The following is a 27,545-nucleotide window of genomic DNA, read 5'->3' on the forward strand; positions in this document are numbered from 1 at the left end:
ATGCACGAAGATTGTGAAGAAACAGATGGAAGAGGGTAAAATGAGTTTGGATAGTCAGGTTTTAAAATCTTTTGAAGTGAGAAAACAAATAAAAAACTGGAAGGAAGAATTACAACCTGAATTCGAAAAAATTCAAATTTTCTTGAGAAAGCAGCAAGATTCAACCCAAATTAGTTTGCTTTCGGAAGAGAAAGAGGTGGAAGAAAAACTAAACATAAACAGATGCCAAATTTTAAACTATATATTCACCCTTAAATATCTCATGAATGAAATAACAATTTAGTCTTTGCAAACTGACACTGATTTATTGAAAAGCATTATAAATATTCACGACAGATATGAAAAACTCTCACCCCCAGATGTCTTTTCATGTGATCTCAAGAAAAAGAGTTGTATTCTCTCTCCACATTATTTTGGTCTGCAAAAAATGATCTGCATATTCCAGGTAGATTTGACATTTGACCCTGAAACTGCCGATCCATATCTTACAAGCTCTGAAGACAGACAGAATGTGATTCTTAGAACAACCTATCTTGATAATTCCTCAGAATTTATGGATTATCCAGCTGTGCTCAGCTGTGAAGGTTTTTATGGTGGCAGTCACTTTGGGCAGGTTGTAGTCAGAGGTGTAGGTGAATGGGCAATAGGATCTCTGGAACCCAAGACACTGAACAGGCTGTAAGACTTGCTTTTCTCCTAGATTTTGAGTTGGGAGAATTTTCAGTTTTCAATTTAAATAAGAAGAAATATTTGTCTAAATTCGCCGATGTATTCACAGAAAAAGTGCTGCCAGTTTTTGCTATTGAACCTTCTTCAAAGCAAATATTTATCAGTTTGGCCAGAATGGAATGAAACACTAGAGGATTATTTTATGGTTGTTCATATTTTCTTATTCCTTTGTTATGGGAAGGAGACTAAATATAAAGGTTTTAAGTTCAGATTTGATGTCTGACAGCTGAAAGACCAAGCATTCACCTTTTATTCTTCCTCTTAATCCCAGACCTTCTCAAACTCATAAAACCAACTATGAGAGCAGATGAAAAGATTACAGCAAGGAAGTCCCTAATTGCGTTCTCTCCTCTGTGAGTCAATAAGGACCATGTCCATCATACTTACTCTTTTCCTGCACTGTCATTTTGGAACCTATTTTGCCTTTCCACTTTCCTTTAAACACCTTATTGGGACCAGAAAGCTAGTACAGGATTTGGTGCTTTCCTTACACTCAGCTGACCGCAGTTCAATTCCCAAAACTGCATACAGTTCCCTAAGCACCACCAGAGCACCAGGAGTAAGCAAATAGTAACACTTGGTGTGACTCCCCAAAATATATGTAACTCCCCAAAATATATATAACTGTACAATATCATATATATGTATACATAAATATATTTAAACCAACCTCATTCAGTGATTAATAAAACTTTTTATAATCTCATGTGTGTGTGTGGTATAATTACATTTGGAACAACTTTATGAGGGACCCTGTTATACAATCTTTTTCCCAGGAACCAATGTTTTTTCACCCCGCTTTTTGGGTAATACCCGGAGATGCACAGGGGTTACTCCTGGCTTATGCATTCAGGAATTACTCCCAGCAGTACTCAGGGGACCATATGGTATGCTGGGAATTGAACCCTAGTTGGCCTCATGTGAGGCAAACCCGCTGTGCTATTGCTCCAACCTGATGTTGTGAGCATGAATAAGGAGATGTGGAGGGTGTCATCAGGTTCTCTCTTGCAGCTTTGGCTTCAACTCATTCAACTGCCAATCCTGGTGGGAACCTTCTGCCCTTTCTGCTGAACTGACTCACTTCTGTGAACTGAACTAGATGCAGCTGTTCTTGGTAATGACATTAGGGACAAAAGCATCTCTGAACTCTTTTCTTAAAAGTGATTCTATTGAGTGTCTCAGTACAGATCTATTTGTATGTCTTCTAGTGAGTTGACTCTAGATTCTGACATTAACTGTGGCTCACATAGCAAAAGTGACAGACTCTAATGTGTCCCAGATGTTTGTGTCTCTCAATTAGATATTGACTTCTGGTATGCAAAGCACTCATGGAAAAGACTTTCTCTGTATGGTATTCAGTCCATTGTTTTGTCATTCCTGTGAAGCAAGGATAGTCACTGTATAACTTGACCATAAAGATTAACTATTGATGTCAACATTTCTCGGGCAGAAAGTTTATTAAGACCCTAAAAAAGTAACTTTTTTTCCTTCTACATTTGCAGTTACCTAAATTTCTTTCATAACAAAGAATCTGACCTGTTTGTGTCTAAGAAAAAAGCACCATGCTGTTGCACTGAAGGGATTAACTTACAACAGTCATAAGCACAGAATCTTAAACAATAAGTGAATCACAGTTAGAGAGGTGGTATGTGGATTCTACTCTTTATGGTTCGTTTTAAGTTTTCCAGAGTGAAAAACATGGGAATGGGGAAAAGAAGACCATTCTACGATGTATATCTACTACCATATTAAGAATAGGGAAGGAAGAAAAGAGAGGAGTGATGAAAGAAAAATAAATCAGTGAAAGTAATCAAAACACGTTGAGTGTAGGGAGGTAAATACTGGAAGATTGAGCAATTATTTCGTTCAATTTCAATATCAAAAAGGACTAAAAATTATGTATAAAATAGATAAGTGATTATTTTTCACTACTGTGTCTATATTCTAGACTGTTTCAATTTCACTACCTGTTGAAATGCATTTTTGTAATCAGATAAAATTGCCTCTTGGGCCTCACCTAGATAATTTAATCAACATTTTTCTAATATTATTGGATTTACTTAACATAGAATCAAGGAATTATGTCTCATTTTATCCACTGTCACTATCACTGTCTGCTGTTGTTCATCAATTTTCTCGAGCGGGCCCAGTAACGTCTCCATTGGAGACTTTGTTGTTACTGTGTTTGACATATCGAATACATCACGGGGAGCTTGCCAGGCTCTGCTGTGTGGGCAAGATACTCTCAGTAGCTTGCTGGGCTCTCTGAAAGGGGTGAAGGAATCGAACTCAGGTTGACCATGTTGGCTGTGTGCAAGGCAAACGCCCTACCCGCTGTGCTATCGCTCCAGCCCTCTAGAAGTGGAAAAATATTCTATAGGGCTGATTATTTCCTTTATCACAAATTGAGGCCTAAATCTAATGGAATTGATTAATAAAGAAAAGAAGACAGAATTGAGTCAAATTGTTCATCATCATAGATATAAGTGAAGTCCCAAACTAAGTGTGTTCCTTTCAGTTTATGCTCTAGTTACACATGTGAATTATACATATATTTATCTTTAACATGTTTCACCAGAGCCCTCCTGATTTTACCCAAGGATGCCTCTGACCAGTTTTCCAGAGATGGGATATCTAGGTACACTTCAAACTATCATTCCTTTGATCCCTCAACCACTAATCTTTATTACATAATATTACATAGTGGCCACACGACCTCTTATTATCTAGTTCTCGCTCTTGTAGAACCCGGCAGGCTACTGAGAGTAGCCTGCCAGCATGGCGGAGTCTGGCAAACTCTCCAGGGTGTATTCGAACCCAGTAACAATGATGGGTCTCATACCCCTGACCCTGAAAGGGCCTCCAATGTGGCACTTGCTAAAATCTCAGGGCTAGGAAAAATAGAGATGTTACTGGTGCCTGCTTGAGGAAATTAATAAACAATAGGATGACAGTGATACAGTGATACACATTTAAAATAATAGACAAAAACGTACTCTATAATCATTAGTAATATTAAAACTATTAAAAGTCAAAATAGATGAAATTTCTAACTACTTTTTATTTGAATCTATCCTCTTAAAGGTGAGAGAAGTCCAGATAACTCATGCTGAAGAGTCTGCCTGGCTTTTAAGAGGCACCGGGTTCAATTCCTGGTTCTGCATGACCTCAGGCAGTGTGGTCCTGATGGCCCCTGCACAGAAAGAAAATTGAGTTATTAATAAATAGCAATTAAAGGACATTGAAACAGGGTTTGTCATAGGATTAACATAATAATGATCTCAAATTAGTGCGTTAATATACGCACATATTTTTAAATGCCTGTTATTTAGCAAAAATAAATTACTTATTAGCTATCATCAGTTTGGATGCTGATTATTTCTTGCATCTGTACTGTGGTACAAAACTAGATACACAAATATATCATTAAATACAAAAATATTGATTGGGACAGGAGTGATAGTACAGTAGGTAGGGCGTTTGCCTTGCATGCAGCTGACCCGGGTTTGATCCCCAGAATCCCAAATGGTCCCCAGAGCACCACCAGGAGTAATTCCTGAGTGCAGAGCCAGGAGTAACACCAGGTGTGACACAAAAAGAAAAAATAGATCAATAAAAATTAAAAATTTAAAAAATTAAAGTTCTCATATTAATTGGTCTTCTAGACCAAAAGATTCTTGCATGTCTACGCATCTTTGACCCTCAAAAAGAGACATCTGTCATTTCTCTGTACTGATATAAAAACAATTTTCTATTTTTTGTAGTGATATGATTTCCAGAGTTGTTGCTATTTCATTAAAGTTTTAATTACCCTCTCTGTTCAAGATTGTGATCTTGATTTTCCATCTTAGATTTTATAGTTTAGACAATTTAAACAATTAGATTTCTCAGGGGCTGAAGCAATAGTATAGCAGGTATGGTGTTTGCCTTGCATGCACCCGACCTGGGTTCGATTCCTAGCATCCCATATGGTCCCCTGAGCACCGCCAGGAGTAATTCCTGAGAGCAAAGCCAGGAGTAGCCTCTGTGCATCGCTGGGTGTGACCCCTTCCTCCTCCCCCAAAGAATTAGATTTCTCTCTATTCCTTCTAAGAAACTCTTGATTTTCAGACATTTTCCTAGGTTCTCTCTTTTTCTCTACGTATCTTTGGGTTTTTTGTCCCAAGATAGTCTCTCTTAACAAGATCTACCAGATGCTTACCACTTCTTTACACTAAATTCATAGTCAGAGAGAAGGATGTAGTCAAAGCACATACTGAAATTGTTAGCCAGGAATTATCCCTGAGTGCAGAGCCAGGAGTAAGCCTTGAGCACAGCCAGGTGTGGCCCCAGATCCATAAATAAACAAATAAATAAATTTACCCATATTCCTGGTAAATTCATTTTCTCAGATGTTGATATATCTAGATCTTTAACAGGACTGAGTTTCTGATCTCAAAAACCCAGCAAGGCAACTCACTAATATTTCATGTAACATGCTTTTTATTAGCTCTCACTAGAGAGGTGAGGAACTGAATAAAAAGTCTGAATGTAAAGATCTGATCTGGGAACTGGAGTGATATCACAGTGGGTAGGGGATCTGCCTTGCACGCAGCCAACCCAGGTTGAATTCCCAGCATCCCATATGGTCCCCCAGCAATGCCAGGAGTGATTTCTGAGTCCAGAGCCAGGAGTAACCCCTGTGCATCACCGAGTGTGACCCAAAACACAAACAAACAGACAAAAAAGATCTGAACTAGTGTCTCCATCGTAAGAAAATTGCCAAGCGTTGAATATTCAGCTCAGTGGTAGAACACTTGTCTTGCTTGTGTGAGTACTTGGGTATATCATCACAGGCACCACCACAAAAACAAAGGAAACACAAAGAATGGCCACCCAGTGATCTAGGCTGTCAGAGCCCTTTGGAATTCAGTGGATCCTCAATTACACATTCCAAGTGTCTGTTTTCCAGTTTTATAGCATCATTTGCCTTCAAATTTTACAACTATGACTCTAAAAATGTTAATTCATTGGACAAGTAATTGCAATCCTTATTGAATACATTCTTTTATTCAGCGATTGAAATAGACATCTGCATGGAGGACTCCTCCAAACCACATATTCTGTTTTCTGGCTTGACTAATTCTCTGGTGATTGGGACAGCAGATTATTGTTCTTAACTGTCTTCCATATCTCTCAAAAATCCTCCTAAAAATACAATTTTTGTTGTTTGTTTAGTTGTATAATATGAGCATGCTATGCCATTGTTCTGTTCTTAGCATTTACATTTTATTTAGAGATTTTACTTTCCTATTCAGGCTAGATCCTAAGCATTACTTGGGGTGACACCCAAATTTAAAAACATTATATGGAGTTCATTTGCAGAAATTCCAGTGCTGAGATAACTGCTGATGGTTGCACAATCATACTGAACCATCATTTATCAGAATTTCCTAATACAGGAAAGAAAAGCGATGAATTTCCACTGAGCTCATCAGTTAGAACTGCCAATGCTATCCTTAGCATAAAACTCCCACAGCTATTCACTAAAGTACCAAGAAGCTCTGCCTTCAGGTAAATTAGGTTCAGGTTGTTGAGTAAACTGCCTTACTGAGTACCAGGAGATTTGGCAATTGAAAAAGGAAGGTTAACCTTCACTCAAGGGGAAATGCCAGATGGTCTAAACTTGGCTCAGTCCTACATTAAGGATGTTTGAGTAATTTTTCTGTAATGGGAGATTTAGATTCACTACCCAAATTTATGCTTTTGTTCAAGTGTTTCAAACTCAGAGGTTCTGAGTCTTTTTTTTTTTCTATAATGTGACAGTATGTTTATAGCAATGACAGTTGTAGGCAAGAAAATAGATAATACTCTTTTTTTTTTAGTTTAATTACATTCACTTTATTTTTTTTGGTAAATTTACAATTTTTTGTGCTTTGGTTTCAATTATACAATGATCAGATACCCATCCCTCCACCAGTGCCCATTTTCCACCACCATGGATAATATCCCTCCCACCCCCATCCCCCCATCCCCCCTGTCTCTGTGGCAGGGCAATCCCCTGTGTTCTCTCTCTCCTTTTGGGTGTTGTGGTCTGCAAAAGAGGCATTGAGTGGCAAACATGTTCAGTCCATAGTCTACTTTCGACATGCATCTCCCCTCCTGGGAGGATCCTCCAAACATCCTTTATTTGGTGCTCCCTTCTCTATCTGAACTGAAGCTAATGGTATCTTCAAAGATGCCACGCCACTGGCCGAGCAAGTGAAAACAGAGATAGATAAATGGGACTATCTTAAACTAAGAAGCTTCTGCACCTCCAAAGAAACAGTGACCAAAATACAAAGACAGTCTACAGAATGGGAAAGGATATTCACCGAATACACATCTGACAAGGGGTTGATATCCAGGATATACAAAATACTGGTTAAACTCCACAAGAAGAGAACATCCAACCCCATCCAAAAATGGGGCAATGAAATGAACAGAAACTCTCTCAAAGAAGAAATCCGAATGGCAAAAAAGCACATGAGAAAATGCTCTACATCATTAATCATCAGGGAGATGCAGATCAAAACCACAATGAGATACCATCTCACACCTCAGAGACTGGCCCACATTCAAAAGAACAAAAGCAACCGATGCTGGCGTGGATGTGGCGAGAAAGGGACACTCCTTCACTGTTGGTGGGAATGTCCACTGGTTCAGCCCTTCTGGAAAACAGTATGGACGATTCTCAAAAAATTAGAAATTGAGCTCCCATTTGACCCAGCAATACCACTCCTGGGAATATATCCCAGAGAGGCAAAAATGTATAGTCGAAGTGACATCTGCACTTGTTTGTTCATTGCAGCACTCTTTACAATAGCCAGAAACTGGAAGAAACCTGAATGCCCAAGAACAGATGACTGGTTAAAGAAACTTTGGTACATCTACACAATGGAGTACTATGTAGCCGTTAGAAAAGATGAAGTCATGAAATTTACATACAAGTGGTACAATATGGAAAGTATCATGCTAAGCGAAATGAGTCAGAAAGAGAGGGATAAACATAGAAAGATTGCATTCATCTGGGGGATATAAAGTAACGAAGTATGAGATTAATACCCAAGAATAGCTGAGATCAGCACCAGGAGGATTACTCCATAACTTAGAGACCAGCCGGGTATCCTAGAGGAAAGGGCAGTTCAGATAGAGAAGGGAGCACCAAATAAAGGATGTTTGAAAATAGATAATACTCTTGCATCAAGAACCTAGTGGCAGTTTATGGGTCTCGCGACAGCCCAGAGTACGTAAGAAGCTTGAGGGCAATTTCTGAAACCTCTGTTCTGAATATACATCAGAATTTCTAATGAATTTTGATAGACATTAGAACCTTTTTACTTCAGGATAGGAGGAAAAAACTGGGATGATTAGTGAGAAATGATATAGAGATGTAAAGTGAAAAAAATCAGAAATAAGGAATATGTTGATGCTATGAAAAAGGATTAATATATACGTATATTTATATATTTCATATGTGGTTTCTAATTAAAAAAACTATTTATAGTGGGCTCTATTATACCTCATTTTACAAAATTACTGCAGAAAATAAATTTCAACAGAATTTTTGTATCCTGAATAAATATTTCTTTCTGAATCCTGAATAAATATTTTAAATCTATATCCTTGTGGTTGGATACTATCAGTATAAATCATACATGTGCTCTGGGAAAAATGAGATTTCAGGCAATTCAGATAGTGCTGAAAAGTTCGTGTGCCAAAGCAATGCTGTTAAAAATATGTATTTAAACAGATGCACACATTAAAACTGCATCTTAATTGCAGAAATACAAAGACCATTACATGTTCATTTTTGCTATAAAAACTTCTTGTTTTGCTTTTGTTTGGGGGCCACACTTGGTGATGTTCAGAGGAAATTGTGTGTTTCTGCACACAGAAATCACTCCTGATGGACTTGGGAGACCATCAGGGATATGTGAGATCACACCTGGGTCAGCTGTGTACAAGCACCTTTCCTGCTGTATTCCAGCCCCCAGTACTAATAAATTCTTATAACTCAGTGTTCTGGTCTAAAAAATGGAATATTGATTTTTTTAGAAAATATATCATAGACTCCACTTAAGCATTGAATTAATAAGTAAAAGATCGCACTAAAAATATCTGTGATATAAAAAAACTCATCAAAAACATTCAATATGAATGAGATATTAATTCATTGCTGAAAATATATAAAATCCCTTAGCAAATTAGGCATACATACTATTTTTAATCTAGTCAAGAGCAACCATAGTACAATGAGTAAATGTCAAATTCAATGCCACATACTGGGAAGTTCGTTCTGTTCTTTAAAGAAGCTCCTTTAAAACTTCTTGCAAAGCAGTTTCAAGGCAACAGTTCCCAAAACTGTTGCCTGCTCATCAAACTCTGTATCCTTCCTTCAAAAGTGAGTGATAATTTTGGTGGATAGATTCTTAGTGATGTGTTCATTTTGTTGCATTTTTGTACTCTATGTCTCAATTTTCTTCTGGCTCGTAGACAGTCCTCATATTTTTGACAATGATTCCATAGTATTATCTGGTAGAATCATAATGCTTGGGGCTGGCTCTGGTTGCCAACCAATTTCATCTAAATTGGCAGATTTACATCTTACAAGAAAAATGGAGTTGTAGAGATCAGAGATCAGAACAGTTTCCTGCGAACTTTGAAGAGGAAGAGAGTGATTCAAAAGATTCAGGCTTTTTAAATTAAGGCATAAATAAAGGTAACTCTGTGAAAAGTCTAAGAACTAGGCACACCTTCTAGAAGGTGGGGTAGAGACACAAAACAACAATGACTAGCTTTTAAAGTATGATTTGCAACGTCTATAACTACAAAACAGAAAATAGTAAAATAAACAACATAAAGCCTTCTGCATTATTATGGTCCCACTGATTCTTTCCTCAATATTATCTGAAAATTCCAGGATAGGTATTAGTTTATGTTATGTTATGATGATTATTGAATATCTCCTGTTCTAATAATGATATTAAATATGTTATCATTTTAAAATATTTTACACAATGAGATTATTATTATAAAAAGGTAAAGTCCCTCCCGTTGATCGTCGATTTGCTCGAGCGGGCCCAGTAACGTCTCCATTGGAGACTTTGTTGTTACTGTGTCTGGCATATTGAATACTCTCGGTAGCTTGCCGGGCTCTCCGAGAGGGGCAGAGGAATCGAACTCGGGTCGGCCATGTTGGCCGCTTGTAAGGCGAACGCCCTACCCGCTGTGCTATCGCTCCTTATTATATTTGATTATAATTTCTCTTTATAGAATGTACATATGTGTGGAAGAACTAGTTACAGAAAATAGGCAAGAAAAATTAATGAGGTTAAAATTAGAAAAGAAATCAAACTATTACTTATTTGAAGATAACATGATAATATATATATATATACAGTTATTACTAAAAAAACTTAAAAATAGTAAACCAATACATTATGGAAAATGGGTAGGAAATGTCTTATAATGTGCGGCCCCACGGTCCAGAAAGCAGCCCATAGCATGGTGGCAATTGGGTAGTGGAGGTTGGCTGCCAGGGCTGGGTCCCCTGGGGTGGGGAGGGCACTCACCCGTCCCTCTTTGGGGCACCCTGAGTGAAAACAGCCTGGGGTGGAGTCCTATAATTACCACATCATTTTATGGGGTTCAGACATTAAGCAACAAATCATAGAGAGAAATATATAAATATATGCCTTCCAGAGAACCCAGCAAGCTATCGAGAGTATTCCACCCAGACAGGCAGAGCTTTGGCAAGCTCCTCATGTCGTATTCAATATGCCAAAACCAGTAACTGTAACAGGTCTCATTCCCTGACCCTGAAAGAGCCTCCAATCACTGGGAAAAGATGAGTAAAAAGAGGCTACTAAAATCTCAGGACTGGGAGGAATAGAGACGTTACTGGCGCCCACTCAAGTAAATTGAAGATCAATGGGATGACAGTGATACAGTGAAACCAATACAATGAAGTAGCAGGCTACAAAATAAAGACACACAAATCTGTTGAATTTCTTTATAAAAACAAACTAGAAAAAAAGTAAATTTTTAAAAACCATTTATAATCGTGTTCAAAACATCACGTGCCTAGGAATCAAGATAACAACAGAGATGAAATACATACTTTTAAAAGTTTTACTATTAACGAAATAGGAGAAGATACAAGAAAATGAAAAAATACTACATGCTCATGACTTGTAATAATTTACATTATTATAAAGAATCAACTTACCCAAACATTACACAAGTTCAGTGCAGTCCCTATCAAAATTCCACTGACCTTATGAAGCAGAAATTTAAAAATTCTACTAAATTTTTTATGAAATCTTGAAATATTCTGAGAATATTCAGAGTAAGTCTGAGTAAAAAGAGAAGAGAAACATTTTCATTCCTTGACCTCAAGTTGTACGGTTCAGAGTTTTAATCACATGCTCAAGGTTTAATATTTATTGGCTATTATAACTAAGAAATCCCTCCTTGATAATTTTACCCCTAATTTTTGAGTGGCTTAGAGGTGATCTGTCTTCTGTAACTATTTCCTACAGACAATGGGCATTGAAAGAAATTTGTTTGGAGACCATAACATGTGACAAGTCTAGGGCCAGAGAGATAATACACAGTGTAGGGCATTTGCTTGTAGATGACTGACTCAAGTTCTATCTCTAAGACCCCATATGGACCCCTGAACATTACCAGGTGTGGTCCAAAAGCAAAACAAAAGGAACCAAACAAAAACCTTGTGACTAGCCAGTTTTGTCTTCTATACAACTAATCATTGTAACCTCCATTAATTGTTTCCTTGGCCCCTTAAAAGCAGTTGAAGAGACTACCATCCTAGATATACTGATACGTATGTGTGTGTGTGTGTGTGTGTGTGTGTGTGTGTGTGTGTGTCCAGGTTCAGAATGGAGTTCTCCTTTTAGAATCAGGGAACTTCATGATGTAAGCTATTGTATACCCGATAATTTTGTCCAGCTACATGGTAGACTTTATTCTAGTTATAGAAGTGCTTTCCCCAAATTCTATGAGTTCCTACCGGAACATTAAATCTTATCTTAATGGCAATACATGAGTCAACACATAACAATAATCCAGTACCAAAACTTAGCTGTGCAAGTGACACTGCCGTTCGTCTGAAGTGTTTTTTGATCTGTTCAGGAAAATTCTCCAGTCAGATTAGAAAAGATTGGTTCTATGTTGGTAAATTACATAATCAATTGAACATCTAGGAAGACCCTTCCTGTGTGGGCACCCTTATCTGGCTGGATAGCTCATGCAGGGTTATTTTCCCTTCATGTGAGCTTAAAAGCACTTTCTCTTGTAAACATAGAGAGTAAACATAGAGGAAGTGATACAGTGATACAGTGGGTAAACATAGAGGGTAAACGTAGACTGGGTAAACATAGAGGAAGTGAAGTCTCTAATCAATGGGAGTTTTTGGTGACTATTCTAGCAAACACATACATTTCGTTGTCTTATAATGTGTCTGTACAACCAGATGAGAGCACTTTTTACCTATTTATCAATTCTTACTGATCCCAACAGTTTCAGGTACAATTATAGGTACATATTGGGTTATTCAGTGTGTCCAGGATGAATATAGTGTGTCCAGGATGAATATATAGTTTCCAGCTCATACTGAGCATTACGATTACATGCACAAGTGTTCTCAAAAGCAGTCTCTATTCTCCCTTCAGGATCTTCCTAACAAATTTAACCTTTTGCCTAAGGCATATGTTGGAGTGACAGATATTTGCTTTCCTACATTTCTGCTTTTGGAATTTGTTGAAAAGCTCCTCAAGTCAGTCAATGATTTATCTAATTAATTATTCTTAGAAAAAGTCACTCGGAGTCCTGAGAATATATTAGTCCGATTAAATTATCATTAATTATTTTCTGGTCCATTTTTCATACTATCATGATGCTCAACAGTCCCAGGGAAATGACTTACTACTAACTATCCATTGTCCAAATTATGAACAAAACCATTAAGCAGAAACTAAAATTGAAAAAGAATTTAAAATATTTGATTTGGGTTTTTGTTTTGTTTTTGGGCCACTCCCAGAAGTGCTCAGGAGTTACTCCTGGCTCTACACGTGAAAATTACTCCTGGTGGTGCTGGGAATTGAACCAGGGTCAGTCACATGCAAGGCAAATGCCCTACCTGCTGTACTATCTATCCATCCCCTTAACTAGTGGGTTTAAACACAACCTAAGCATAGTATCTTACATAAAAAAAGTTGAAATAAAAAATCAATGAAATGGATGACATAAAAGATAATGCTGGGGAGATAGTACAGGATGATAAATAAAGCATTGCTTTGCTGGTGGTTGGTCCTTCCCTTATCCAAATCCTCAGCCGACACATGATATGATCCCCTGAGTACCACCCGGGGTCACTCTGAACACAAAGTCAAGCATTTCCTGGTGGCCCTACCTGCCTTCAAAAGGAAGTAGGGAAGGAAAAGCCCAAGAGACCTAGAAGAATATTTCTCTGTTAGAGGAAAGACCTTTGATGGGGGTGGGGGGGGGGGGAAATAAACTCAGAGATTCTTAAATGTATATACATGCAGAGCAGAATACAAAGATGCCCTCGGGCAACTGTACTATAATCTTACTCCTGACCCTCCTTTTTGGTCATCTTTCTGATTTTGTATTCTTAAGTAGGAGTAGGATAGAAGTTCAAACCATACAAACCATCAAGGTAATAAAGAGCTTAAAACATATCAGGGGCCTGAACGACAGTTCAAAGAGTAGTGTTTGCCTTGCACACATACAATACCGGTTCAGTCCCTGGCATCTGTTGTGGTTTTCCAAGCACACCAGATGTCATTCCTGAGTGCAGAGCCAGGCGTGACCTTTGAGCAACACTGGGAGTAGGTACTCCTAAAAATTGCCCTTTGCGGGAATGCCCTGCCACAGAGGCAGGGTGGGATGGGGGAATGGGTTTGGGAGGGATACTGGGATCCATGGTGGTGGAAAATGGGCATTGGTGAAGGGATGGGTACTTGATCATTGTATAATCAAAACCTAAGCACAAAAATTTGTAAATCTACAATTGTACCTCATGGTGTTCCACAAATAAAAAAATAAAAAATAAAAATAAAAAAATAAGATTAGATAAGTTGCGGGTAGGGCGTTCGCCTTACAAGCGGCCAACATGGCCGACCCGAGTTTGATTCCTCCGCCCCTCTCGGAGAGCCCAGCAAGCTACCGAGAGTATTCGATATGCCAGACACAGTAACAACAAAGTCTCCAATGGAGACGTTACTGGGCCCGCTCGAGATAAGTTTTAATAAAAGTTTATAAGAAAAAAATTGCCCTTTGCACGAATCTTGATACTCTGATTGCTAGCTGGCATGAAATTTCAGAAACACTGAAAATATTAGCACTGTAGCACTGTAGCACTGTCCTCTCGTTGTTCATTGATTTGCTCGAGCGGGCACCAGTAACATCTTTATTGTGAGACTTGTTACTGTATTTGGCATATTGAAAACGTCACGGGGAGCTTGCCAGGCTCTGCTGCGCTGGTGGGATACTCTGGGTAGCTTGCCAGGCTCTCAAAGAGGGACGGAGGAATCGAACTCGGGTCAGCCATGTGCAAGGCAAACACCCTACCCGCTGTGCTATCACTCCAGCCCACTGAAAATATTAAACAATAATTTTGTAAAAAATAATAATTAAATTAATTAATTTTAACGGTAGGAAAAAATCCTTTGTGTAAGTTTTTGATTTTCTGTGAATATATCACTTCACTTAATCACTTAACTTCCTGTTAGTCGTCGATTTGCTCGAGCGGGCACCTGTAACGTCTCCATTTGTCCCTGTCGCGTGCTAGTGTAGCCCAATGGCATCTGTTCGCTCCGGAAACATGAAGGGCCTCAAACTGATCGTTCATGATCTTGACAAAGAAGTCTGACCATCTGGTAGGTGGGCGGCCACGCGGTCTTTTGACATCGCATGGAATCCAGTCAGTAACAGCTCCAGTCCAGCGGTCATCTTTAAATCCCATTATGTGACCAGCCCATCTGATATTCGACACCTTGGCAAATGAGACAGCGTCCCTGATTCTTGATCGTCGACGGATGTCAGAACTCCGGATTCTTTCTCTCATTTGAGTGAAACGTGATATTCCAAGCATAGCTCTTTCTATTCTTCTTTGGGAGACCTGAATAGCGTTCTCATCTTGTTTGCGTAGGGCCCTGGTCTCTGAGGTATATGTTAATGCAGGAAGAACAGTGGAATCAAAGAGATGTGCCAGGAGCTGGAGGTTCTTCGTCCTCTTAGCTATTTCTTCGACGTTCTTGAAGGCGTTCCAAGCCGCTCTCTTCCACCTGCACAGCTTGGGTTCCAGGTCATTTGTCATGTTGACCTCTCGACCTAGGTACACATAGCTGTTACATTCAGAGATGGTCGTTCCATTGAGAGCGAATGGGGCGTCAGGAACAAGGCTGTTTCTCATAAACATTGTCTTCGTAAGATTCAGCTGTAGTCCTACCTTTCCACACTCATGGTCAAAGTCGGCCAGCATTTGTGCCGCTTGGCTGATGTTTGGTGTTATTAAAACAATGTCATCAGCAAAGCGGAGGTGGTGTAGTTGCCGACCATCTATCTTCACTCCCATTCCTTCCCATTCCAGTCTTCACATGATGTTCTCGAGGGTGGCACTGAAGAGTTTCGGTGAAATGGTATCACCCTGCCGCACCCCTCTCTTGACATCAACGATCACTTCTTTGTAGAATGGTGAGATCCTGGTAGTGAATCCGCAATACAGCTCACGGAGGATCCTGATGTATTGGGCTTGAATGCCCTTATTGGCTAGGGCTTCAATGACCGCTTCCGTTTCAACAGAATCAAAGGCCTTCTTTAAATTAATGAATGTTAAACAGAGCGGCATCTTGAACTCCCGAGAAACCTCAATGAGCTTGGTTATCGTGTGTTTATGGTCGACGGTGCTGAATCCTTTGCGAAACCCGGCTTGCTCGCATGGTTGTCCTTCATCTAGTGTTCTGCCAATCCTATTTAGGATGACTCGAGTGAACAACTTGTAGATGATAGACAATAGGCAGATCGGGCGATAGTTGCCAATGTCATGGATGTCTCCCTTCTTGAACAGTAGTATGGTCCTGCTGGTTTTCCATTGGGACAGAACCTTGCAATCAGACAGGTAGCGAGTGAAGAGCCGAGCCAGTGTATTGATGAATACTGATGGCAGGTTCTTCAGTTGTTCAGGTCTGACCTTGTCTGGGCCAGGTGCTGTTTGTTTCTTTACCGACGAAATGGTGTGTCGGATTTCAGAAGGGAGAACTTTGGGAACGACATATCCATCCTGTGGAATTTGGTATGTCGGCAAGTGGACATGGCTATCGAAGAGATTTGAGTAGAAGTCATGGATAATCTTCTCCATTGCCGTTCTGGAGGATGTGATGGATCCATCAGGACGTCGGAAGGCAGTCATCTTGGTCTTGTAGTTGGAGAAGGACAGGTGGGCGTTACAAATACTTTTCCTGGCTTCTGCCGCATCTACCAGTACTTCTGCTCTTCTCTCTTTGAGTTCTTCCTTGGTCGCATCTCTGCACTGCTTTGCCAGCTCGGACGTTAGCTTGCGGTTGCCTGAGGCATGCGCCAAACCACGCTGGCGAATTAGCTCAAGAGTTTTCGAAGATAGGCGATTTTTTGTGGCTATCTCTCTCTTGGCGTTCCTCGGACATTCATGGAGGTGCTGAACCAGTCGATCGTATTCCTCGTCAATGTTGTCAACAATGGCATCTTCCCATGTTGCTGCAATAGTACCAAAGAGTTCCCAGTTGATGGTCATTCTGGGAGTTCTCTTTTTGAACTGTGAATATATAGATTATTAAAACACAAAGTGAAGGGATACGTCGCCATCTTGGATCTGCGGGACAAGAAAATTCATGCGAAGAATTTCATCATCTATCATATTCTGGTTGGATTCCTTTCTTATCGTTTGTTGGAGTTTGAACTTCAGTGCTATGGTGTCAACCCTGCTGTAGCATCTCAAAGGAGTTCCTAGTGTGAGGTTAGTGCCATGGCTCAACCTCCAACCTTTTCTTCTCCACTTCAATCTCCAGCTCTGAGCTTTCCAATCCCCAGGGTAGTAATGTTACACAGGTGACAAACAGCATGTTTGGTGCTTCAAGAAAGAAGTTTGCAGAGGGGGTTGACAGTGACTACCATGACAAAAACATGAACTACAGCCAGTCTTCTATGTTTCCACATTGGTCAGAAAAAGATATGCTGGCATCACCATCTACATCAGGTCAGCTGTCTCAGTTTGGGGCAAGTTTATATGGGCAACACAGTGCACTAGGCCTTCCAATGAGGGTGGTGAGCAACAATATCCCTCAATTAAATCACAGCTTATCACAAGGCACTCAGTTACCGAGCCACATCATGCCAACAACAGAGGTACCAAAAATGTCACTTCACATGCTTCCATCTCCAAGCAGGGGTATTTTTCCTATGAATCCTAGGAATATGATGAACCACTCCCAGGTTGGTCCGGGCATTGGAATTCCTAGCAGGACAAATAACATGAGCAGTTCAGGGTTAGGTAGCCCTAACAGAAGTTTGCCAAGCATAATAGGTGTGCCAAAGTAGCAGAATTCTCCACAGTCTTTTACTGTGAACAGTATGTCTAGATTTGGAATGAACAGGAATCAGGCATTTGGAATGAATAACTCCTTATCATGTAACACTTTTTATGGAACAGATGGAAGTGAAAATGTGACGGGATTGGACCTTTTGGATTTTCCAGCATTAGTCAACCGAAACAGAAAGGAAGTAAGTAGTAACTCAACTCCATTAATAAAACCCTTGTCTGGAAGAGCTTCTAATGCTGGAATGGTAACAAAACCAGCAAATGAGCAATTCCAGGAGTTCTCAATACACAATGAAGATTTTCCACCACTACCTAGTTCCAGCTATAAAGATCCAACATCAAGTAATGATGAGAGTAAATCTAATTTGAATACATCTGGCAAGACAACATCAAGTACTGATGGACCAAAATTTCCTGGAGAAAGTTCAACAACACAAAATAATAACCAGCAGAAGAAAGGGATCCAGGAGTTACTGGATGATCGGGTTACTAACATTCCTTATGGGATGGTGACAGACCAATTTGGAATGATTGGCCTATTATCATTTATCAGGACAGCAGTGACAGACCCAAGGATGGTACATCTTGCATTAGGAAGTGACTTAACAACATTAGGCCTCAATGTAAACTCTCCTGAAAATCTCTACCCCAAATTTGCATCACCCTGGGCATCTTCACCTTGTCAACCTCAAGACATAGACTTCCATGTTCCGCCTGAATACTTAATGAACATTCACAGTAGGAATAAGCTGGCTGCAATAAAATTTGACTGATGTGGAGATGATCTTCTCTTCTATCTCTATTATATGAATGGAGGAGATGTATTACAACTTTTAGCTGCAGTTGAGATTTATAACCGTGCTTGGAGATACCACAAAGAAGAACAAGTATGGATTACCAGGGCACCAAGTATGGAGCCAACAATGAAAACCAATACATATGAGAGGGGAACGTATTACTTCTTTGACTGTCTAAACTGGAAGAAAGTAGCTAAGGAGTTCCATCTGGAATATGACAAATTGGAAGAACGCCCTCACTTGCCACCTCCACCTTCAACTACAACCCTGCTCAGCAAGCCTTCTTAAAAAAAATAAAAAAAGAAACATACAAAAAAATAAAAGACTCCCTTTTCTTTGGCTGTCTCAGCATAATACTCAACATAGCTGCAGAACTGATGTGGCTCAGGCACCCTGGTTTTACTTTCTTGAGGATCTGTCAATTGGCTTACACAAAGGTTCACCATTTGAGGGCCTGCCTTACTAATTATGTGCTGCCCAACAACTAAATTTGTAATTTGTTTTTCACTAGTTTGATCAAGGTCTGATTTTTTTCATTTATTTTCTTTTTTGTCAGCAGACAGAATTGGGTCTGTAAACAGACAAGCAAGTACACTGACAGAAGTTTACCATTTAGTTTCTAAAAAAGAAAGAAAGAAAGAAAGAAAGAAAGAAAGAAAGAAAGAAAGAAAGAAAGAAAGAAGGAAGGAGGAGAAAGAAAGAAAGAAAGAAAGAAAGAAAGAAAGAAAGAAAGAAAGAAAGAAAGAAGAAAGAAAACCCACAAAAGACTCAACAAAATTAGACCACAGAATTTACATGTTTATTGTAGCACTGCACTGTAACACTGTCCTCCTCTTGTTCATTGATTTGCTGGAGGCCGGAGAAGGAGGGGCAATAATGTCTCCATTGTGAGACTTGTTACTGTGTTTGGCATATCTAATACTATTGGTAATAAAGTAACAAAAGTTTGTGCATTTTTATGTGAAGATCCTTCTCTTATTTCATTTGCAAAGATGAGCAAGGTCTGCTTCCTTCATTTTACTTCTGTTTTTGAAAGGCAGTTCCGCCAAGCTTGAATGAATATCTGACTGTTTAGAAGAGAATTATTGCCACAATCTCTGCTTTCCAGAGTTGTGTTATTACTGAGCTTCATCTTTCCAGAATGAGCAAAGCACTGTCCAGTCTTTGTTGCAATTTTGTAATAAATGTGAACATTAAGAAATTTTTTTTGTTGATCATTGCATAATGGAAATCCAAGCACAAAAATTTGTAAGTCTACAACTGTACCTCATGGTGTTTCACTAATAAAAATTTAAAAAAATAAAGAAAAAAGGGAAAAAATTTTTTTGGACATCACATGAATAAAGGTATGTATATGCGAATGTGTATATATTATATATATGGCATCTATTTTGGAAAATGTTTGCCATGCTGTACCTCATTTTAGGAGATATTCATGGATGCAATATATGAAAATGAGACATTCTGGAACTGCTGGTCAGGGGGCTTTTTCACCCTGTGCACTAAAGGGCCAGACTTTCATCAGCCAAGGACATCCATACCCAAGTGAAAGTGATGGAACTTTGAAGAAGTGAACTGTGACAATTCACTCTGACTGTTTGAACAGCAGCGTTTCATTGGAAGAGAAAAAAAAATAAAAAGAGCAATCTTTAATTTTCTGACCACATAAAGGCCCCTTCTCTTTGTAATGAAGTTAAAAAAAACTCTCCTCAAAAAAAAAAAGTGAAGACAGAGACATGGCAGATTATAAGCAAGGAAAGGGAAACAGTAACTGAGAGTTCCCCCCAAAATGGGATGTAACTCAGAGGTAGAGCACTTGCCTTTGATGTATGAGGCCCTGGGTTTAATCCCCAGCACCTCATAAAAATGAATTTTTCTTTAAAACAAAAACTGAGATCCAGATAGTTTTAATACTGAGTTATACCTAATGCTCAAAGATAACCTATTATCCATTTCAATCTCTTCCAAATGATAGAAGAAACAGGAATTTTTCCAGTTTCTATAAGGCAACATTATTCGACTACCAAAAGCAGAGATATCACATTAATAAAGAAAATCGCAGAATATTATCACGATGCATATAGATGAATAATAATAAAATCTCTGTGAACCTAAATCAACAACAAATTAAAAAGAAGTACATCTTGATCCCCAAGAGGATTTTATTCCAGGAGTGCAAAGATAGTTACACATGCTAATTAAAACTGCTCTGTATCAACAAAAGAAAAATAAGGTTAGCAAGACAGTTCAATGGAATGGGAGCCCCGCCCTCTCCAATCACTACCTGGAGCAATCCTGGAGCACCAAGCTGGGTGTAGCCCCCAAGCTTTGCCAGGTGTACCCATCCTTCCCCCAAAAACGTATAGGTAAAATTTATCTAATCAAAAAGTTCGTTCTTCAAGCATGATTTTACCATTCAACACGTATGTTATATCCTTGGGTCTTTGTCTTTGCTTACTGTTTCGACTCTCAGAAGCCCAATTTCTCTCTTGGACACATATTTCCTCTCTTTCTCCTCACTTCCTTCTTAGTTTAAATAAAAACTATTTCTGAGTGCAGAAGCCAGGAGCATCATAGGATGTGACCCCCAGAAGTAAAATAAATAAATAAAAGCTACTTTGCTTCCAAAAAATTTACATAATTATGTCAATGTTGCATAAATTTATTAGCCAGACTTATTTTATTTATTTGATCTTTGAGAAATTCCAAAAATTGGGGGAAGAAGGACATAACTAAATATATTGAGGCGCATATCCAACAAATGCATAGATAAAATAAAAAGTAAAAAATGTAAACGGATTGAAAATACTTTCCTAGAGTATAAAAATGCTTGTCCAGAGTACTATAAAAATATTATTTTAAGTACACTTACCTGGGGCCAGAGTCGTAGCACAGCGGGTAGGACATTTGCCTTGCACGTGGCTGAACCGGGTTCAATCCCGGCATCCCATATGGTTCCCTGAACACTGCCAGGAGTAATTCCTGAGTGCAAAGCCAGGAGTAACCACTGAGCATTGCTGGGTGTGACCAAAAAAGGAATAAATAAATAAATAAATGCACTTACCTAATATATTTGTCTCTATTTCCAAGAATCTATTTTGCAAGGGTGGAGCGATAGCACAGTGGGTAGGGCCTTGCACACGGCTAACCCGGGTTCAATTCCTCTGTCCCTCTCGGAGAGCCCAGCAAGCTACTGAGAGTATTGCCCCTGCGAAGCAGAGCCTGGCAAGCTCCCCTTGGGGAGATATGCCAAGAACAGTAACAACAAGTGTCACAATGGAGGCATTATTGGTTCCCGCTTGAGCAAATCAATGAACAATGAGATAACAGTGTGACAGTGTTGCAGTGTTATTTTGCACAAAGTAAAGAATCTGAAATGGGGGCCTCACAAAAAGACACACTATCTGTCCCTGCTATAACCACTCCTACTCCTGGGCCCACAAGGGACATGGAGACATTCAGGTAAATCGAATCAATCTTCAGGTAAATCGAATCAATCCATCATCCTCACACATATCTTTTTTGACTTTGATACCCCCACCCCCCACCCCCACGCATTTGACTGGGTTCTGTCTTCTCGTATCTATAATATGACTACTAAGGCCTAAGCAGTCTCCTTCCTAGAATAGGGCATATCTGGGATCTTTTGTTAAAATCTCAAATCCTGATGAAATAACTTCTATGGCTGAATTGAGTCAGGACTGGAATGAATAAGGCAGGCTTCTGGAACATTTAAAACAATAAAGAGCAGATAATAGTGAACATCCATACAATTGAAACCCCATAAAAAATTGTGGCTATTTCAAATAAAAATCCTAACACGAGTGTTCCAAATCATAAATACAGGAAACACAAATAGAAATTTATCATTTCCTGGGCTGGAACGATAGCACAACGGGTAGGGAATTTTCCTTGCATGCAGCTGACCTGGCCAACCCGGATTTGATTCCTCCGCCCCTCTTGGAGAGCCCGGTAAGCTACTGAGAGTATCTCACCCGCATGGCAAAGACTGGCAAGCTACCCGTGATGTATTGGATATGCCAAACACAGTAACAAAAAGTCTCACAAAGGATACATTACTGGGCCCGCTTGAGCAAATCGACGAACAATGGGAGGACAAGTGTTTGTTTTTAAGGGGCGTCCAAGCACACTGCTCAAGGGGCCTTTGGGCCATTCCTCGTGTACTCAGTCAAGTAGGTGGGAGGTTCACTGCGCTATCTTGGCAATTTCATGTTCCCAGGCTTAGTTACCTGGATGTTCAGGCTGGGCACAGTGGAGGGAGGCTGTAGGCCACCTGCCTGAAGCTCTGGAGCAGCACAGCAGAGCTCCAGGCTCTCACAGTGCTGCTGCAGGCCCCTTACCTCCCCACCCCTATCCCCCAGAACCATCTCCTCAGACATCATACTCCTTTCTGCCACTTCCCCAGAGAAGGCCTTTCACTGTGGAGATATGGTGTGAGTAGGCTGCCAGGTTGGCAATGAGTTGTTGTTGAAGATACTTCTCTAGGTCCTTGAGATGGAGCACTGGTATGTAAAGGATTTAAGTTGCAGGTTTTGCTTAGCTCTCCTCTTATTAATAGCACAGCAGTAGGGCGTTTGCCTTGTGCGCAGCCAGCCTGACCGAGTGGGTTCTATCCCTCTGCCCCTCTTGGAGAGCCCAGTCAGCTACTGAGAGTATCTCGCCCGCACGGCTAAGCCTGGCGAGCTCCCCGTGATATAGTCGATATGCCAAACATAGTACCAACAAGTCTCATGATGGAGACATTACTGGGCCCGCTCAAGCAAATCGATGAACAACGGGAGGACAGTGCTACAGTGAAATTCTTAATTAATGCTTAATTCTCCTTGGAATTAAAAAAACACCTTATCTTTATGAATTATAGTGATGGGAAAGTTAAAAATCATGAGCAAGTAACTAAGGAGAGGTATCCAGGGAGGTAGCCAGAGGAGGAAGTTCTCAGTGGAACTGGGCAGAGACGGATAGGTCATATATCACAAAGCTGACCAGATTGGAATAGAAGCACCCCAGCCCACCTGTTACCTAGCAGGAAGGGAAATGGGGCCACTGAAACAGTTGGTAAACTAATAACTGTTTATGGGACCTAAAATAGAATGTACTTACCGCAAAGATTCCCGGCAACAAGAGGCTCCTTCTAAGTCCCATGTTGTATTTCTCTTGCCTCAGTGTACCTCAATGTATTGTTACTGTGCAATCAAGCAAAAAGCTCCATTTTTGTGCCCTTCTCCTTGTTTCATCACTACCATCATTGCCAGAAAGACTCTGCAAAAAGGGCACTGTACCCCTACCCTGGGTTGTAATTTCACTGTGATTGCTTAGTTGCCATCTGTGTTGGTAATTAAGTAACTAAGTCTCCTTGCATTCTCACCCAAGATGTTTTTTGGTGTAACTGTTTAAGCAAATTCCATCATGACAGAGCTAAGGACCAAGTCCACGCTTCCTGATATATTAAAGTATGCAATCCAGTCTGTCAGGTTATCTCTTTAGCCCTTATCAGATCTTCCTACAAGAATTTTTTTCAGAAAATATTGGCAGTGATTTATAATTGCAAAATGAAATATATAATAAACACCATCAGTTAATCTTTATTGTCCTTATCAAATAAATAAATGCATCCCCAAATGTGTTTTTCTATAGCCGACTTTTCTAGAACTTCACTAGTTTATTAAATTTATTGACAAATTTCTGTCACTGTCACTGTCACTGTCCTCCCGTTGTTCATCGATTTGCTCGAGCGGGCCCAGTAATGTCTCCATTGGAGACTTTTGTTGTTACTAGGCTTCAAATATTGAAGAGAAATATTTTTTTAGGTTCTGTAATATTAGAGTAAAGCCCACTTGATACCATAAGGTATTAGGTTATTATTTAAAGAGCCAGTGGTTAAGGAGAGTAATTTAAGTGGGACAATGTGAGAACAGAGGTGGGGACAGAAGGGAATGTGACAGTGATGTGGGGTGATAACTATGATCAAAGCCAAAACAGATTCTTCTCTGCAAGCACCAAGTCAGGAGTAAGCCCTGGGAATCGCTGGGTGTGGCGCAAATGAAACAACAAACATGCTAAATAGATAAATAAATAAATAACGGGTAAGTTAAATAGAAAGAAAATGGGGAGGTCAAAGAATTACTGAAGCAAGAATCAAAAAATTTTCCTCTGCGTATATCACAAGGACACACTACAGTCTAGGAGCTCACAACCATAGGAGGAAGCTCTGGGTACCTTGTTATACAGCATCTCACATAATGAGAAGGCAGTGCCTGTTTTGTCCTCACAGTGATTAGTTAAAATTGATTGTGTGAAAAGAAATTGGTTTGAGTTAGCCCACTTCCATCCTAAGAAATAGTGTGTTATTTTTATGCTTCCAAGATAGATACATGAAATAATTCAAGTCAAGATCTTTCACAAAGTAACCTAAATTATTATCTTTCTTTGTAGGACTAAACTAGTTTATTCTCCTATGGGAATTTTTTAGACTGTTTTCTTAAAACTTTTTTTAAAAATAGAAATATCTCTAGACACTAGAACAGAGACAGAATATCGGAATCTTCTAGGTGTTGAATATTGGAGCATACTGCACTATCTTGAAAATTTCCTGTAGGGCAGGAGTGATAGTACAGCAGGTAGGAGGCTTGACTCGCATGCAACTGATGTGAGGACCACCCCCAAATGGTTCTCCAATCCCAGCAGGAGTGATTCCTAAAGCACAGAGTCAGTAGACTTGACCACAGGAAGATATGTCCCCCCCAAAAAAAATAAATAAAATATCCTGTGGTGATATGATTATTTTAAAAATAAGTTAAAATCACGTGTTGATAAGAGAAACTTAATCATACTCTTACGATCACACATTTTTTTTTAATGTCATTAACTTTTTTGTGTGTTTGGTTTTGGGTCACACCTGCAATGCTCAGAAATTTACTCCTGGCCCTGCACTCAGGAATCACTACTGGCAGTGCTTGGGGGCCCTATGTCATGCTGAGAATCGAACCTGTGTTGGTGACATGCAAGGCAAGAATCCTGTGCATTTTACTATCACTCTGGCCCCTCTCATCAATTTTTAATTACAATTTCAATCAATAACAGGAATTAGATATCAACATGAACATTATTTTATGGAGTCCTAGAGCATCAAAAAGATTGAGAGCAGGGTGAGGTAGGTCCAATATAGACATAGACCTATGTTTTTCTTTAAGGGCAGAAGGATACATTTGTTCGCAGAAGGGCACATCTGATGGTGCTTAAAGCTACAGCCCAGAGTAACTCCCAGCAGTGTTTGGGGAACAGGTAGTACTGGGAATCAAACCTGGGCATCCAGCATGCAAAAGATGCATTCGGTCCCTTTAAGCCATCCCTCCAGCTCTAAGATTTATTTAATTTTAAAAAGAAAACACTGTCCTGTCCTCCCGTTGTTCATCAATTTTTCTCGAGCGGGCCCAGTAACGTCTCCATTGTGATACTTTGTTGTTACTGTGTTTGGCATATCGAATACGTCATAGGTAGCTTGCCAGGCTCTGCCCCACAGGCGAGATACTCTCGGCAGCTTGCCGGGCTCTCCGAGAGGGGCGGAGGAATCGAACTTGGGTCAGCCATGTTGGCTGGTGCAAGGCAAACGCCCTACCGCTGTGCTAAAAGAAACCTCTCCCAAATCCTGGTCTAAAAAAATGTTATCCACCTGGAGTGTATTTATATCCCAATATAACACAGAGGAGCAGAGCCAGATTTTTCAGCATCTTTTTTGTTGTTGTTTTTGTTTGTGGATGACATTCAGCAGTGTTGATGCTAGCATTGTGCTCAGAACTGTCCTGGCAATGCTCTGGAAGCCTCCAGCATGAAAAGCCTGGCCTTGGGAGCCAAAGAAATAGTACAGCAGGGAGGGTGTACATGCTTGGACATGACCAATTAGGTTTGATCCTCCAAACTCCAGATCATGCCCTGAGCCCACCAGAACTAATCCCTGTGTACTAAGTCAGGAGAATGTCCTGAGCACTACAGGGTGTACACCAAACACACACACACACACACACACACACACACACACACACACACAATGAACTACAATCCAAAACAAACCAAACAATAATAATGCATAGTGTCAGTGTCAGTTAACTGAACTATCTCTGAGTGCCAGCGTTAATCTCTGGGGATGGCAAGGTCATACTGTTTCTGGGAGAGTTGCCCTATAGATCCTCAGAGTGTGTTCACTGACCAACAATGGCAGGCCGGTATGTCAGATTTTAATAGAATCAGGAAAGTTGGCTAACATTGGTAATTACCACTTGCACTCCAGAAAAAAAAATGCATCATTTTCTCAAGATTATAAAGTTTGGTTTTATCTTTCCTAGTTTTATGATTTTCCTGTCTTCTGAGAAAATAAGATTGAGATAGACAATTTCAAAATCCAGTGTCAAATTTACCTTAAGTAGGTTGATCATTTTCTGTAGGCTATAGTACTTGACAGGATACGCCATACATTTGTCTTGAGTTAGTATTTGTACTACTGCTTATTTTTTCACAGCTAATTGTTTTCATATTTGTCAGTAAACCCAGTTCTAACTATTCACACATATCTACTATTTCTAAAACTAGGCCAAAGATCAATATTAAACAAGGACAAATACTCTTGCCCCCAAGTCTAAAAGTAAGGACAATTTGTTCTCTTTTTGTCCTTCTCCAAAAGCCTAAGCCTTACTTTATGTTTGAAGAGAAGCCAGAGTGTGCCAACCCTTGCAGCAATTTTATTATTCATTTTGGTGCCGAGTAGTCTGCACCCCATTCTTCCTCCCCTAGTCTTTCCCCACAAAAACTTTTTAGGGACATCATGCAAAGAACATGGTTTCTTTGAGAACATGAGTTCACCATCTTCCAATCTGAAAGTTTGTTGTCTATAAATGTTTTTCCTGTCCATCAAAGTGTTATTTGATTGGCCTTGCACTGGTATTAGACCCTTTGGTTGTATTTGAAACAGAAACATTTTCTAAGAGCAATGGATTTGGTGGAATTGAATTGAATGTTGAATTGCAGGTCAAAGAGATAGTACAGTATGCAGGGTGTTTGCCTTGCCACGTGACCAATCTGGTTTCTCTCCCCAGCACCCCGCATTGTCACCTAAGCCAGACCAGGAGTGATCCCTGAGTGCAGAACCAGGAATAAGCCCTAAGCATCATCAGGCACGACTCTCAAACCAAAAGTAGATAGATATTTGGGTAAAACACAAAGCATGGAGTTTATATTTATTTGAACACGTAGTATTGGTTTTTGTATGAACACATGGAGGTGAATTTAGTCCTATACTAAGTTCCTCCCCATATGAGGAGTTACTTTTCCTTTCTCTTCTTTCCAATAAACTTTTTTTTTTTTACTTT

The 27,545-nt window shown here is 39.7% G+C and overlaps 1 pseudogene; it reads left to right on the forward strand.

Moving 5' to 3' along the window:
* On the forward strand, positions 1–26,944 carry LOC130028100 (CCR4-NOT transcription complex subunit 2-like; annotated as a pseudogene).
* Positions 26,945–27,545: the final 601 nt, after the last annotated feature.

Source organism: Sorex fumeus, unplaced genomic scaffold, assembly GCF_029834395.1.
Source record: "Sorex fumeus unplaced genomic scaffold, SorFum_2.1 ptg000039l, whole genome shotgun sequence".
NCBI classification, from domain to species: domain Eukaryota; kingdom Metazoa; phylum Chordata; class Mammalia; order Eulipotyphla; family Soricidae; genus Sorex; species Sorex fumeus.